Source organism: Tiliqua scincoides, chromosome 4, assembly GCF_035046505.1.
Source record: "Tiliqua scincoides isolate rTilSci1 chromosome 4, rTilSci1.hap2, whole genome shotgun sequence".
Classification (NCBI taxonomy): domain Eukaryota; kingdom Metazoa; phylum Chordata; class Lepidosauria; order Squamata; family Scincidae; genus Tiliqua; species Tiliqua scincoides.
Genome location: NC_089824.1, coordinates 76606820 through 76621711, shown reverse-complemented (window position 1 = coordinate 76621711; position 14892 = coordinate 76606820). Strand labels below are relative to the sequence as shown.

The 14892-nt window shown below is 40.6% G+C and overlaps 1 protein-coding gene across 6 annotated transcripts in view; it reads left to right on the top strand.

The window, feature by feature from the left end:
• The window catches only part of ATXN1 (ataxin 1), a 307081-nt gene that overhangs the window by 43748 nt on the left and 248441 nt on the right, over positions 1–14892 (top strand). For 5 of the 6 annotated variants that reach the window (XM_066626680.1, XM_066626682.1, XM_066626681.1 and 2 more), the window contains exon 3: positions 4332–4426. The gene's annotated coding sequence lies outside the window, so the exon portion shown is untranslated. The remainder of the gene's footprint in view (positions 1–4331; positions 4427–14892) is intronic. The other variant, XM_066626678.1, reaches the window with a different exon arrangement.

Below are 14892 nucleotides of genomic sequence, written 5' to 3'. Positions count from 1 at the left end.
GAGACCTACATCAATGATTTTCAGTCACTGTGCCATGTAATAACCCAGCAACAGGGTGGTGGGGCCAACAGGATCAACTGACTCAAAGGTCTTCCTAAAAGCTAGATTTTAACTGGACACCTGACAGCATATACAGGTTGTTTTCAAACCCTCTCGCATAAGGACCATTTCCAGCTTGTGCTAAAGAGAGGGAGGGTTGCATTATTCTGCAATTCCCACTTCGTGGTTCAGCCACATGTGCTACATGTCGTTTTGTTCCTGAAAATGCTCCAGCTCCCAGGAGTGATTTTTCAGGGAGGTAGGGGGTTGCAGGGGGAAATTGCTTCACATTGTGCCCCTCTTCTTTTGTACCAGACAGTGCAAGAGGGTTTGGATACAGTGCAATATTGAGTTTAATTCAGTGGTTGTCACACATTTAGCACTGGGACCCACTTTTTAGAATAAGAATCTGTCAGGACCCTCCGGAAGTGATGTCATGACCAGAAGTGACATCATCAAGCAAGAAAATTTTAATAATCCAAGGCTGCAATCCTACCCACACTTACCCAGGAGTAAGTCCCATTGACTATCATTGTTAAAAGAATATGCAAATTAGCTTGTTAAAAGTTCTGTAACATTTCCCCAAATGCAGTCACATATCAAGGTAGCATCAAGATTAATATATTAAAAATAAAATATTGAAATGAATGGGGACCCACTTGAAATACTAAGGCCGTGCACAATGAGGGACATATGGAAGAAGGTGGTCTTTAAAACATCCAGATCCCAAGCCATTTAGGACCTTAAAGGTAAGTAATAGCATCTTGAATTAAACTCGGAAACAAACAGTGCAGATTACATAACACCTGGTAGTGCCATTTTTCACTTGCTGAAGTTTCTGGGTGCTTTGCAAGGGCAGCCCCACACAGACATGTTCATTAAGTCTGGTGGATACTGAGCATGACCATGAAATGCTAACCATGCCCAGGTTTGGCATTTTCAGGTAAGGAAGCAGCCTGTATACCAGCCAAGGTGCACCTAGTCACTTCGAACATAAGAAAAGCCCTGTTGGATCAGACAAAGGGCCCATCTAGTTCAGCTTCCTCTGTCTCACAGTGGCTCACCAGATGGCTCAGAGAGCACTCAAGACAACATGATACCTATATCTTATTGTCACTCCACTGCATTCAGCATTCAGATATAACTCTAAAACCTGGAGGTTGCATACAGGTCTAACCTATACACGGATTTGACTCAATACGAATGGCCACTGCAAATGAGAGGGAATGTGCTGATCCCTGGAGAAGGGGAAAAATGCATCCCTTTAAAAGCAGTTTAAAAAACTGCTTTTTACTTTGTAGAGAGACAGTCATGCAAATGATTACAGGTATAACCTAATTATCCACAGATTTTTCTATCTCATCATGATGAGAAGTACCCTTTAAATTAAAGGAAAACAGTCCTTTAACAGTAGCCTCATTAATGTGAGAGAGGGCAGCTGGCTGACACTCCATCAATCATTCTCTCTCTACAGGCAGAAGGCAAACCCCTCTCTTCCCCCTGAGCATGTGAAGGAAAGCTAAATGGCAGTGATTAGCGCCTTCTCCATTCTTTCCCCCTTGATGGAGCTCTTGGTGAAGGGAGGGATTGCTGCCTCCTTGTGAAGCCTAAGTGCCTGGAGAGAGACTGAGTGCCTCTTGTGTGCATTTCAAAAGCTCAGCAAGGCTGATTTTTAATCACTGGAGCAAAGGGACTTTGTTTTTTAAATTGATTTGCTTTAGTGTGTGTTTTGCCATCCAAGTGAGTCCTGGGAACAGAACCCTTGTGAATAATGAGATTCAATCTGTATCTTTATTTATTTAAAAGATTTATATCCTGCTTTTCCCACGTTGAAGCAAATGCCCAAAGGTTGTAACCTGTGATGGACTTTTCCTCTGTAAATGTGTCCAGTCACCTTTTAAAGGCATCAGGGCCAGGTGCCACTGCAACATTAGATGACAATGAGTTCCACAGATTATGTGCTGGTAGAACTGTATTTCTTTTTATCTGTTCTAACTCTCCCACCAGTCACTGCTGCTACCTGAGATTTTCAAAGCAGCACTTGATCTAGGAGTATCCTGAAGCTGTTAATTTGATTCATGTATGCCTACTCCTAGTTCAGGCAATCAGCTAGAGAACAGTACTTCTGTGTTAATTGGATTGAGAGCCAATCCTATGGACTGTAAGTGTCAGTGCTGCAGTCGGAGTGCCAGCACTAGGTGTTATAAAAGCACTGTAAGGTGCTTTTTAACACCCAGAGAGTAAGTGGCACTGGCAGGAAGGCCTGCGCCACCATGAATGCACCATATCCCACCCTCTGGCCAAAAGGGCAGGTGAGTATTTTGGGGAGGAGGGGTGTTTCAGTGTGGAGGGGGAGTGGAAGGAAAGGTGAGTTGGGCCTGGAAGGGGGTGGAGATTGCGGAGCAGGTCTGTGCCGCATCCTAACTTCCATCCCAGGCCTTACTAGCCTTACACAGGGCGACTCGCTTCTGCACCAGCTAAATAGCTAGTCTGGATCCAAGGAGGCAAATTGGGCAGGCTGGAGCTTGACATGAGGTAAGGGAATAAAGGAGGAGACCTCCTGACTGCTCAGTTGCAGCACTGGTTACAGCATGGGCCTGGTGACCTTGGTGTACTAGTGCTGCATAGGATTGGGCTGTAAGTTTCAGTTTTCCTCCATCCAATCCCTACATACCATAGGGTCCAATCCCCACTCCAGCATTCTGCCAGAAACTAGAAAATCTCTTAAATATACTGTTTATGCAGTGAGTTAGGACAACAGCATGCAGGGAGGTGTTCAGTGGTTGCTCTGTAGCTTTGGAATTTTTTTCCTCTTGAGGCTTGCCAAAGGCTAAGCCTGAGTGCCTTTTGAAGGCACTGTGAGACCTTTCTGTGTTTTGGCAACTGGGGACAAGTAAGGAGGAGATGTGTTTTAAATTGCCTGATGTTTTCAAAATTACTCATTATCTGGTTTATATAAGGTGGCCTGTTCTCTGTGAAAAGAATGGATTATAAGTCTAAGTTAATAAAATAATTAAATAATGTTTACATTTTTACACATTTAGCTATAATACTATTTTGAATCCAGGCATTAGTCCAATGTGCCTTTTTGCAGACAAAATAAATGGATTCGCTGGGGGATTTTCTTTATGTGGAGCAAAAAAAAATGTTTTGTAGAGATGCAAATGGAAACAAATGACAATACATAAATATAGTGCATGAAAAGATCCACAGAACTGTTCTTTCATAATAGAGTGCAGCTTGTTTACTAGGTTCTTATTTGATGTGCACACATTTTCAATCTGTGGAATTTGGGCCAGAGTGTACCAGCATTATGCAAAGGGAAGATTAACAGCACTCAGTATGAAACTATGATCCACTTTACTCTTGATTCCCAGGCACTATCAACCAAATCAACAAAGAACAAAACTGGTGAAGAGGTCATGTTCATTTGCATCATTATAAAGGAAAAGTCTATCAGAGTAGTAAATCTCACCACATCTAGTGCATTATCTCTTAATCATCATAGTATGTGTAGAAAGATTATGAGTAGAGGAAACACAACCAGGAGAGTAGTGTGTTCAATGAAAGACCCAGCTCTTTTTCTTCTGCCCTTAAGGGGCCAGTAGCACTTAAACCAGATGGGTCAGATTCATACACTTGGTTTGACTTGACAACCTTGTGAATCTGAGAGCCTATGAGATGAGAGGCAATGGAAGTTGGTCCTTGTGCTCATCTTTACAGTTATGCCAGCAGAATGGTAATATGCAGATTGGTGCTGTTGCTTTTCTTGAGTTCCTCAGTTCAAGTAAAGTAGCAGCAAATATAACACATTACTAATGACAGTTCTGGCTCCTCTCCCTGTCCTCTGGTGTTAAGAGAAGAAGGTAACAGAGGAGGGGAGGGAAGGGCAGAGTTCAGGCATTTGAGCAGAAGCCAAAATAATACTGAAATAATTTTAAAGATGTAATAAGTACAACATTTTTGGTGTGTGCTTTCTTCAAGTATACCAGGAGAAACAACAAAAACTATGTTAAGAAAACTGAATAGAGAAATAAATCCTACATAAAAATGTACACATTACATCAAATATATAAACAAATACATATACATCAAATATATAAATATATTACTGTATATAGCTTTCAGGATATCGTTAGTGTTGGAAGGCATGATGATAAAAATAATTTTGAATAGAAGGAATGAGTGGCCACTCCCTGAATCTTTTTAAATTGCATGGCAGTTATTCAATGGTGGTTGGACATGTCATTTTGGAACTTCCTTATTTTATTAAGATGTCTGTTATTTCTCAGCAGAAAACCATAGCATGCTGGGTGGATATTTCAAGACTCAGGATTTTTACATTAAAGCAAGTAGGAAAAGGCCTTTGGACTTGAGTCTTTTTACAGTAAGTAAAACTTTTTATTCAGGCTTCTGTTTTTGCAGCTCTGTGTGCTGTTAATGCCTTACACTGCAATTCTATGCACATTTACCTGGAAGTAAGTAGCATTTATTTAAATTAGACTTACTTCTGAGTAGACATGCATAGAATTGCACTACTGGTGAATTGTACATACGACTAAGAAGGAACAAAAGATTGCATCTGATGTGTGCAGTACATAATTGAGTATTTTTCCTCCCAAGTATATCGAAAAGCTGCACTTCAAGGCTCAATAGATCAATGTGAGTAACTGCCTTGAATTGTATGAAGTTACTTATATACAGGTGCAGGAATCTGCTCCATCTGTCTTTTATCACAGTCTTGAGATAATTAGTTGGAGGTAGTCTTGTAACCATTTAGTTAGCTTGATACTGCATCACTGTAGATTTCTTTGAACTATCTTCTTTTATGGAAAGAAAAGAAAATCTTCCAATGATTACTGTTCACTGCATTTTCCTATGTGTAACCTTTCTTTGGAAGAAACATTCATGAATCAGACTCCAAATAGTGTTTAGATATAAAACTTTAGTGTACATGGGTTCCTGCCCAAGAAAGCTTTGTCACAGGAGGTTGATAGGGGCAAGACACAATGTGGTGACTTGTTTCTGTCAAAAATGTGTGGAAACTTGCCCTTAGATCAAAGAGGAGAAATTTGTTTGATTTGCTTTATACACTTCATGTTGTTCCTTGTTATGATAAAAGAGAGCTGTTTATTCACACATGAACTTCAGCAGTCTGAAAAATGTTTGATATAGCAGACAAAAGCTTTGGATTTTCAAGGCTAGCTAGGTTATTAGCCCTTCTGACAAAGTAAGTGACTAGTTGTAAGCAGTGGTGTTGCTAGGGTTCGCGTCACCTGGTGCGGGATGCCAGCGCATCACCCGCCCCCCATGCAGTGAACAACGCAACACCCCCGGTGGTGGGCATGGTGATGTACCATCACTCCACCCCGCTGGTTTTTTGGCTATACCTTTTGATAGAACAAAGACAGAACACATTCTGCATGAAATTACGCATTAATTGATATATAACATGATGGTATTATTCCTCCAAACTATGATTTTGTTCACTAGTGGTGTCACACACACCCCAGGGTGTCAACTTACTAACAGCTTATTGCAGCAGTTCTCAAACCTTTAGCACTGGGACCCACTTTTTAGAATGAAAATCTGTCCAAGACCCACCAGAAGTGATGTCATGATGAAAGTGACATCAGGCAAATCAAAATAAATAAGTATAAATAAGTAAAACAAATAATTAAATAAGCAGAAACCAGCCTGGTCCTCCAAGTGAATTTCCTCTGTAGCTTTCCTGCAATAACACCCCTCCTCCACAATCAGGAAGCTTTGCAGCCCTGTCCAGTGCAATTTAAGAACTTCTGTTTAAACCAGATCACTGTCAGGATCCACCTGGCTTTGCAAGTCTCAAAAAAGTTCACCTTAACAGCTGAAGCCTCTGTTTTGATCCTTTGGGGGGGGGGGGAGAGGCTGCCTTCTGGAGCATTTGTTGAGCTCCAGTTCCATCAGATCAGGACCATTCTGGTGGCTTCACATTCCCCTTTGCCTGGCCTGACCACCAGCCAAGGCACGTTTGCTTACTCACAAGTAAATGCGATGGTGAGGCTTAGTTTCGCTTTCCATAGGGCTCAATACATTCGTTGGCTTGGAGAGAGGGATTTCCTTCTCAGGTGTTTTTGGAGACTGCATTCATTGGATCAGGACCATTCTGGTGTTGTTGGATTCTTCTCAGCCTGGATGAAGGCAAGGTCGCTTACTTGCGAGTAAAAGTGTGATACAGCTCAGTTTCACTTTTCATAGGGCTCCTTACATTTTTTGTTCTCTGTTTTTTTGGCCATAACATTTGATAGAAAGGCACCTTGTGGGACAAGAAACCATCTTCTTTTTTCTATGTAAACCACTTTTGTGAACATTTTTGTTGAAAAGCAGCATATAAATATTCTTAATAATAGCTCAAACTTGCACATTTTTAGCATATAGAGAATGTGGGTTTTCTCACCAAAGCTCTTTGAATTATTTTATTAACCTACATTTTAATTTTAATGCACCCATCAATAATATCTTCACAATTATTGACAGAAATTTCTAGCCTACTGCTGTTTATCGTGGATGAAGAATATGATATTTTATTGACCCAGTAAAAATTAGGGCATAAATCACTATCTCTCTGCTTTTCCTCTATATGCAGTTGTACTACCCCTGTGGGGTTTTTCCATTATGGAAACACTGATGAGGCAAAATGTATCGCAGAAATGTGATAAATTCACTGAAGCCCTGGTTCAGCGTAATGGTCTACATTTTCCAGAAGATGCAAAATAAGGGTGATTATTCCTTTTTGGAACTCTTTTTACTTGTTAGGCAAACTGAGATATGGACTTTGGAACAGCATGAATAAGGAAAAACACTGTTAATCTATTATTTTGGCGCCTTTACCCCGTTTACCTCCTCTTTCTTACTTTAGGTCACATTAAATTAGCATAATGAGGCTGTGGCAGTAATGTGAGGAGGAGGAAAGCTAGTGACACTTAAAACTTTTATTTATGTCTGTATAAACATATGATTGGGGTTTGCTGCTTCTGCCAAGTGATCATAGATAATCTAAATCAGCCATTCTCAACCTTTTTCAGCTCATGGCACACTGACAAGGCACTAAATTTGTCAAGGCACACTACTGGTTTTTAATTACATTATTATGTTACAATTAATGTAATTAATATTTAAATTATTAAATATTAAATTAATAATATAACTAATACATTGAGGGTACAAGCCTAACCAGGTCTACTCAGAAGTAAGTCCTATTTTGTTCAGTGGGGCTTACTCTCAGGAAAGTGTGGTTAGGATTGCAGCCTTAGATCATTACATGACAATGAAAGAAATTCCCAAGAAGCTTGGAGAGGGAGGTGTATGTGTTTTCTGGAAAGGTATTGAAGTAGGTCTGTTCAAACTGTTATTAATTGATATGCTCTGATATGCCAGGAGGGGCTGGTAAAGAGAGATGAGACTGAGCATACTGAAGAAATGGGGGGGGTGAGGGGCAGTGAGGAGGTGTGGCTAAAACAAGTGCAAGATTCACTGGGGTGGGGGGGAGAGAGAATGCAGGCACCTGATTCTGGACTTTGGACGGTGGGGAAGAGGGAGGGGCGGGGCAGAAAGAGAGGGGTTAACTGCAGTTATGATGGGGGGATGTGTGTGCAGGAGGGGAGGAGGTGGGTGGGGGGGAAGAAAAGCATCACTTCTGCTCATGTATTCAAGAAAGAGTGCGACCAAGCCTCTGTGCGTCTACTCAGAAGTAAGCCGCATTATAGTCAATGGGGCTTACTCCTAGGTAAGTGTGGATAGGATTGTGGCCCAGCGATCTTGATGGCAAAGGCAAAGCCTTGCCAGTGGGGGCAACGCAGGGAGGGTCACTTTGGGGCTTTGCAGGTAAGGAAAAGGGTCTCTTAAGGATCCTTTCTAGCCAGCTGCTTCTGGCTCCGTACCTGCTTCCCATGTTCTGGCTCGCTCTCACTCCCTCCACGCTCTTGCTGCTGGCAGCTCTTCCAGGCTTCTCTGGCTGCCTGGCTGGCTGTCCAATCAGTGCTTGGGGCAGGCACCAGCAACAGCAGGTACTTTGCGGCTGCCCCTTTTTCTCCTGCTGCAGCGCGAGGCTCTGAGCGGCCACTTCTCGCGCACGCAGCTGCTACTGCTGCTGCCGCCGCTACCTGACTCCTTGGCCCCGCAGCATACCTGAGGCAGCCTCGCTGCGGCACAGTGGTTGAAAATCGCTGATCTAAATTGTGATGGGACAGAAAGGTGAAGTAATTTGTGTAGAGGGCACATAAGGTAATCTAACCCATAAATAATTATCCTGAATTTGGAGTGATAATGATATGAGAGCCTGTGGCATAGTAGCTAAGAGACTGATCTGTAAATCAGGTCTTCCCTGGTTCAAATTTCACCTCTGTCATGAGTTCACTAGGTAGCTTAACCACTCCCTTTGAGGGAGTGGCCTTGGCTTCCCAGCTCCATTATGGTGTTAATGATGCTTTACTACCTTAGAGTAGTAAACTAAATAACCATGGTTATTATGGTTAACCATAATAGTAGTAAACTATTTAGTAGTAAACTAAATAACCATGGTTATTATTATGGTAATAAATAAATGGTTATTTAGTAGTTAACTAAATAACCATTTAGTTATTTGATTTTTCTCTGTAAACCGCTTTGTGAACTTTTAGTTGAAAAGCAGTATATAAATACTGTTAATAATAATAATAGAGGATTATTGTAAGGACAACATCAGGATAATGTTTAGATGTAAAGAGCTTTGCACATTCAGAAAATACTATACATTTTATCCCACAGCTTTGTTTCTCAATTTTTTAAATTTATCTATTATATTTATACCCAACTTTTATTCCTTGGAATAAAACTTAAGGCAGTGTAAACAGGGCACCCATCTGCTCAGGACTGGCCTGTCTATGAGGCTAAGTGATGCTCAGGCAGGAGATCGGTGGGGGTGAGGAGCTACCTCTGTTGTTCACTCATCTATCTCCAGTGTTGGTTTGACTCCTCCTAGTCCCTGAATTGGAGAAGGAAGTGGGGGACAAAGTGGAAGAAGTGTGGGCAAGTGGAGAGTGGTAGTTAGATCATCTGCTCCTCTTCTTTTGCTGTAATTCTCCCTTCCCGCATATGTTTATCTACAACATAGTATAGTTGTATAGTTATTCCTGTATAGTTATTTCTTCCATCTGTTTCTAACTTCATTTTGGCGCATTTTAAAATCTTAGACTGGTCTCAGGATTAATTTTGGAAAAGTTCAGAGTGGTAATAGACTTACAGTTTGTTCCACAGAAACTGGCGTAGCTCTCTGGCCTGCATTGCAAACTGTTCTAGGAAACAGCCAAGGCACTGCAACACCACCTGCTGCAGATCTTTTTTGTGTCACTCCCTGGAGGCAAGAATTTGGCACGCAGTTTCCATGTGACTAGGCAGCAAGGAGGAGATGAGGAAGAACCAATATTGTTAGGTTGGACTATTGTATTCCTGCTTTTTATGTCTGATGAATTGTACTAAAAATGTTCTCAAGTTGATCTGCGAACTGTAACTCGGTTGGAATATTTCAACGGAAGCACCAGTTGAGCTCCAGTGTTTTTAACCTGAGTTAATTGCAAATAATTTTTGACTAATTCCACCCAGCCGGGTGGGGGGGGGGTTTGGTTAGCAGACGTTCAGAGTATTTAAAATAGCCATGGGCTCTTGCAATACAGCACTGAATGTGAGTGATACTGATACCTCAGCTATGTTCTTTGTCATTGGCAACATAAGTAGCTGACTTGTGCACAAATGATATCCTTTCCTTTGTTATGCCTTTGATTAATTTCAGTAGCAATCAATCTTACTGGAATAGTTCAGAAACACAATGGCTATAAATAAAGTATTAAATAGAAATGTTGATCACATGTGTTTGCTGAAATTATGTACTTGCTGATTTCTAAGTAAGCCCACATATGCAAAATTAAGTAATTTTGCAGAATACTATAGTCTGGTTTGTTGCAATATCTTGTGTATTTGCCTGTAAGGAGTTGAAAAGCTTGGTATATCGTATATCGTATCTACCAGTGCTAGCCATTTTCTAAAGTGGGTGGATCTGAGCAAACATCAAAACCAGATGCTTAGTAAGATCATAGTGTACACTTTTTCATTCCTGTATAAACCATTTTCTAATAGGAAAATCTTGAAGAAACTGTAAAATACTGACTCTGTTTCTATCCCATTGCCTTTGGGCAGTCAGTTGTATTCGGTAACCAGTTGTTAGTCAGCTGTTTGATGGATTGTTATATTTGGTGTTTATTACAGAGGTTTTTATCTTGTCCTCCTTCAAGAAAAGCACAATAGTTATATCTTGTAGAACTCTGTCAGATATTTGCCATAGTTGATAAGAACTGTTAGTGTTCAACTTTATAGTTTTTCTTTTTTTTGTAATTGTTTGACATTCTATATATCCATGAAATGACAAAATAAAAGTATTAAAAATAAGTGCACTCACTGTGGCTTACAAATACAAGTAAAAACAATATGAAACCCTCTAATGTCGTGGATAGTTTTTCTCTTAGTTGTTTCTTTTGTTGTACAGTACTTGCTGTGGAAGTAACTTGACCTCATAAATGTTTCTGGAGGGGTACATGATGTTTCCCTGGGTAGGTTGCAATTATATTCCAGTTTATATATTCCTCACAGAAAAGGGAGACTTTTGCACATTACAGAAAAAGATGGGTTACTGCAGGGTGACAATTTGCTTCCTGTAAGACTGAAAGTCTTTCATGTGTTTGAAAACGTCCAATTGTGGCAATGTCTTTGAAAGGTACTGGCTTGACCTTTTATCAACAACTCATTGCTATTGTAGTTCTTATTTTCCTAGACTGAACTTGATCAAGTATGGAAATTACTGCTTTAAATTAAGTCTGGTATTTGAATACAGTAGTTTGTCTCTTTTCACCTCTGTTCTATCAAATATTTTGTCACTTTGATCATGTTTGTTGTTTAATCTGTAATCTCTAACCATTAGAGTGTGATGGTAAGCATATAGCAGGATCTGTATACGTTATTTTACATAGGCTAGGATTGGCTACCAGTAGCCCAACAGTCAGTCTTTCAGTTGCCAGTCCAAAGTAGAGTGTATTGTAAATGTGGCTATGGGCCTGGTTGATAGTGTGCTTTGCGTATGAGGACTTCTGCAATGTTCCAGTAAAATTTGTTGTTGATGAGAGCCATATGCTGGACATAAGAATCAGGTTTGCCTCTCTTTTGATACTGTTTTCCCTCTGAATGTGGAGTTACCCCAGGTCATTTCTGTCATGCATGAAAGCAACAACAACAACAACAACAACAACAACAACAACAGTATTTATATACCGCTTTTCAAGCAAATATTCCTTGATAAACATGGAGGGATGCTTCATTTATAATCCCTAAGTAGTCACTCCAGTGTATCCTTTTCTTCTGATGAATATCAATAAATATTTAAACTAAAGGCAGAATGGCTGTCAATGGGCCTTTTATTTTTGTGATCTTATTGGTATACGCCATCATCATCCTGTTGGCATTCACATGTTATATTTCTTGAGAGACCAACTGCCACACCTAGCTTTTCATACAGGTGTAAACAGCTCAAATTGTTGTTTTGTGCCACTTGGGCCACCATATGCAAACATTTTTGACACTGTCTATCGCACATTGTTTGTGGGGGATGCATAATAGTGTGGTTTGAGTTTTTAAGAAGGGAGGGAGCAGGAGGGAGCATCAGGTGAAATGAGCTGAAAATATTAAGACTTGGATTACAACGCCAGTATCTTCACATGCTGATGATGATGTGTGGATAGATTGAGAAATCATATTCCCTGAATTGAGCAGAAAAGGGGTGGATACATATAGTACATATGACTAGCTCCAGATACTAAAAGAGTGGGTTGCATAGTGGTTTGTGGCCGCTGCTACTGATTCTGTAAAATGCATCCTTCTGTGCTGTGGGGTAGGGTGAGGTGTAGCAGGAGTTTGAACCCAATACATTTTGCTAAAGAAGCATCATTCAAAATTTCAGAAGAAATTTCCCCACTATTAAGACAGAAAGAGGAAGCTATCAGACTAGAGTCAAGACTAAAAGAAATAGGAAGTCAGAAATGTCTTTGCTTCCGTAAACTCTGGCATCTTTCTATCCTAATGTAAAGTCTTTAGAAAAGCATTCGTTTCTTCTTGAGATATTTTATTTGGACTTTTGTGGGATTCTAAGACTCAGTATCATTTGTAACCTTAGCCTACTGCTTTTAGCAGATTAACTTGGTTTTTGTTTTATGCACTTCGTTGTTGTCACTGCATTTTGACAAACAAGAACCATAAGTAAGGAAGGAAAGTACAACTTTCTGCCTGTTAATCTGTTAGAACAAATCTGTTGCTTTATTGCAGTGTGTTAAGCCCCGCAGCTTCTCTTCCCAGGCACACCTGCCAACATTTTAATCTATAAATAAAGAGGTTTTGGAAGAAAAATAAGACACACCTCCTAATGCTGTTGAAATATTTTGAACAGTTAGCTTATTTTGGCAATAATGATGAGGAAAATGAAAAAAATAAAATAGCTGAAGTTTAGTGGTTGCCTCTTCTCAATAGGAAAAGTTGACATAAGTATGGGCCAAGCAGTTTTGCTTACACTCAGATACTGATTGTACATCAGTATCTTAAAAGGACCTGGAAGAACTTGGGACCTGAATTTAAAAAGGACCAGAAAGAACATTGTACAAATTGACCCTTTTCCAAGTGAACTTCTTGCTTCTGTGACTACCACTGAAATCTTAAAATAGGAGTTGGCTGCGTTGGTCTATTAGAACAAGAACAAAAACAAAAAATCCTACTGAAAATTACTGAAGTCTTAAAGAATGCTAAATCCAGCCGCCTTCTTTTTCACACTCCCATTTCAATTAAGTTATTTCATGATCAAATTATTTTAAAACAATTTGTCTCATCTTAGCTGCCATAGTTTAGCACAGATGTAATTTTTGTTTGTTTTTAAAATACTTACATTCTACCTTTTGGTTCCAGTTAAGGATCCCCTAAAGCAGTTTACAAAACAAATTCTGAAACTCAGTCCCAACAAAAAATCAAATAAATGTCAAATGAGGCAGCCAATCTAATTATAAAACAGTATCAGTACTGTCAACTGAAAAAACCTAAAAAAACAAGCAGAACAGATATGTTTTTACCATCTACCTGAACACCAGCAATGAGGGGGCCAACCTGGCCTTGTGAAGAGGAAATTTCATAATCTCAGTACTGCTTCTGACAAATGTGTTTTCAGTGTCCCAATATCCAACAGCAGTAGGATACAAAGCAAGGCCTTGGATGAAAATAGCAATGGGCAGGCAGCTCATTCAGGAGAAGGTGATCTTCAGACATCATTCGACAGAGCTGTAATATTACCAACTGTGACTATCAGATTGGGAATGGATAACAGACTTGGTTGTCCCCTTGTCCCTTCTTCTCCTTCCTTCCCTTAACCATGGTGTTGTCTTATGGGGCTGAGCCAGAAGGAACAGAAGGTTCTTCTCATGCTTGTCATGGGGTTCTATCAGAGGTCCAAAAGCTACTGTAAACTTTCAGAGCTGGGAGGAGCAATATGTACAAAAGCAGTAAGTTGTACTGCACCTAGTATTGAGGCTCACTGCGTTTGTGTACCAACAGCAGTACTTGGACAAAACTGTTATTGGAATAAAATCTTATAAAATAACCTATATGTCAGCAATAAATATAGGATTCTATTGTAAGAATTGGGAATTTCAAGTTCCATGTGGCTAGATAACATGCACTGCAGTCTTACAGATTCCTGAACAGAATTCATTTCTCTGAATTGCTGAGACTTCCCTCACTTGTTATATGGATCACTGAACATAAGAACATAAGAACAGCCCCACTGGATCAGGCCATAGGCCCATCTAGTCCAGCTTCCTGTATCTCACAGCGGCCCACCAAATGCCCCAGGGAGCACACCAGATAACAAGAGACCTCATCCTGGTGCTCTCCCCTACATCTGGCATTCTGACTTAACCCATTCCTAAAATCAGGAGGTTGCGCATACACATCATGGCTTGTACCCCATAATGGATTTTTCCTCCAGAAACTCGTCCAATCCCCTTTTAAAGGCGTCTAGGGTAGACGCCAGCACCACATCCTGTGGCAAGGAGTTCCACAGACTGACCACGCGCTGAGTAAAGAAATATTTTCTTTTGTCTGTCCTAACCCGCCCAACACTCAATTTTAGTGGATGTCCCCTGGTTCTGGTATTATGTGAGAGTGTAAAGAGCATCTCCCTATCCACTCTGTCCATCCCCTGCATAATTTTGTATGTCTCAATCATGTCCCCCCTCAGGCGTCTCTTTTCTAGGCTGAAGAGGCCCAAACGCCGTAGCCTTTCCTCATAAGGAAGGTGCCCCAGCCCCGTAATCAGCTTAGTCGCTCTCTTTTGCACCTTTTCCATTTCCACTATGTCTTTTTTGAGATGCGGCGACCAGAACTGGACACAATACTCCAGGTGTGGCCTTACCATCGATTTGTACAACGGCATTATAATATTAGCCGTTTTGTTCTCAATACCCTTCCTAATGATCCCAAGCATAGAATTGGCCTTCTTCACTGCCGCCGCACATTGGGTCGACACTTTCATCGACCTGTCCACCACCACCCCAAGATCTCTCTCCTGATCTGTCACAGACAGCTCAGAACCCATCAGCCTATATCTAAAGTTTTGATTTTTTGCCCCAATGTGCATGACTTTACACTTACTGACATTGAAGCGCATCTGCCATTTTGCTGCCCATTCTGCCAGTCTGGAGAGATCCTTCTGGAGCTCCTCACAATCACTTCTGGTCTTTACCACTCGGAAAAGTT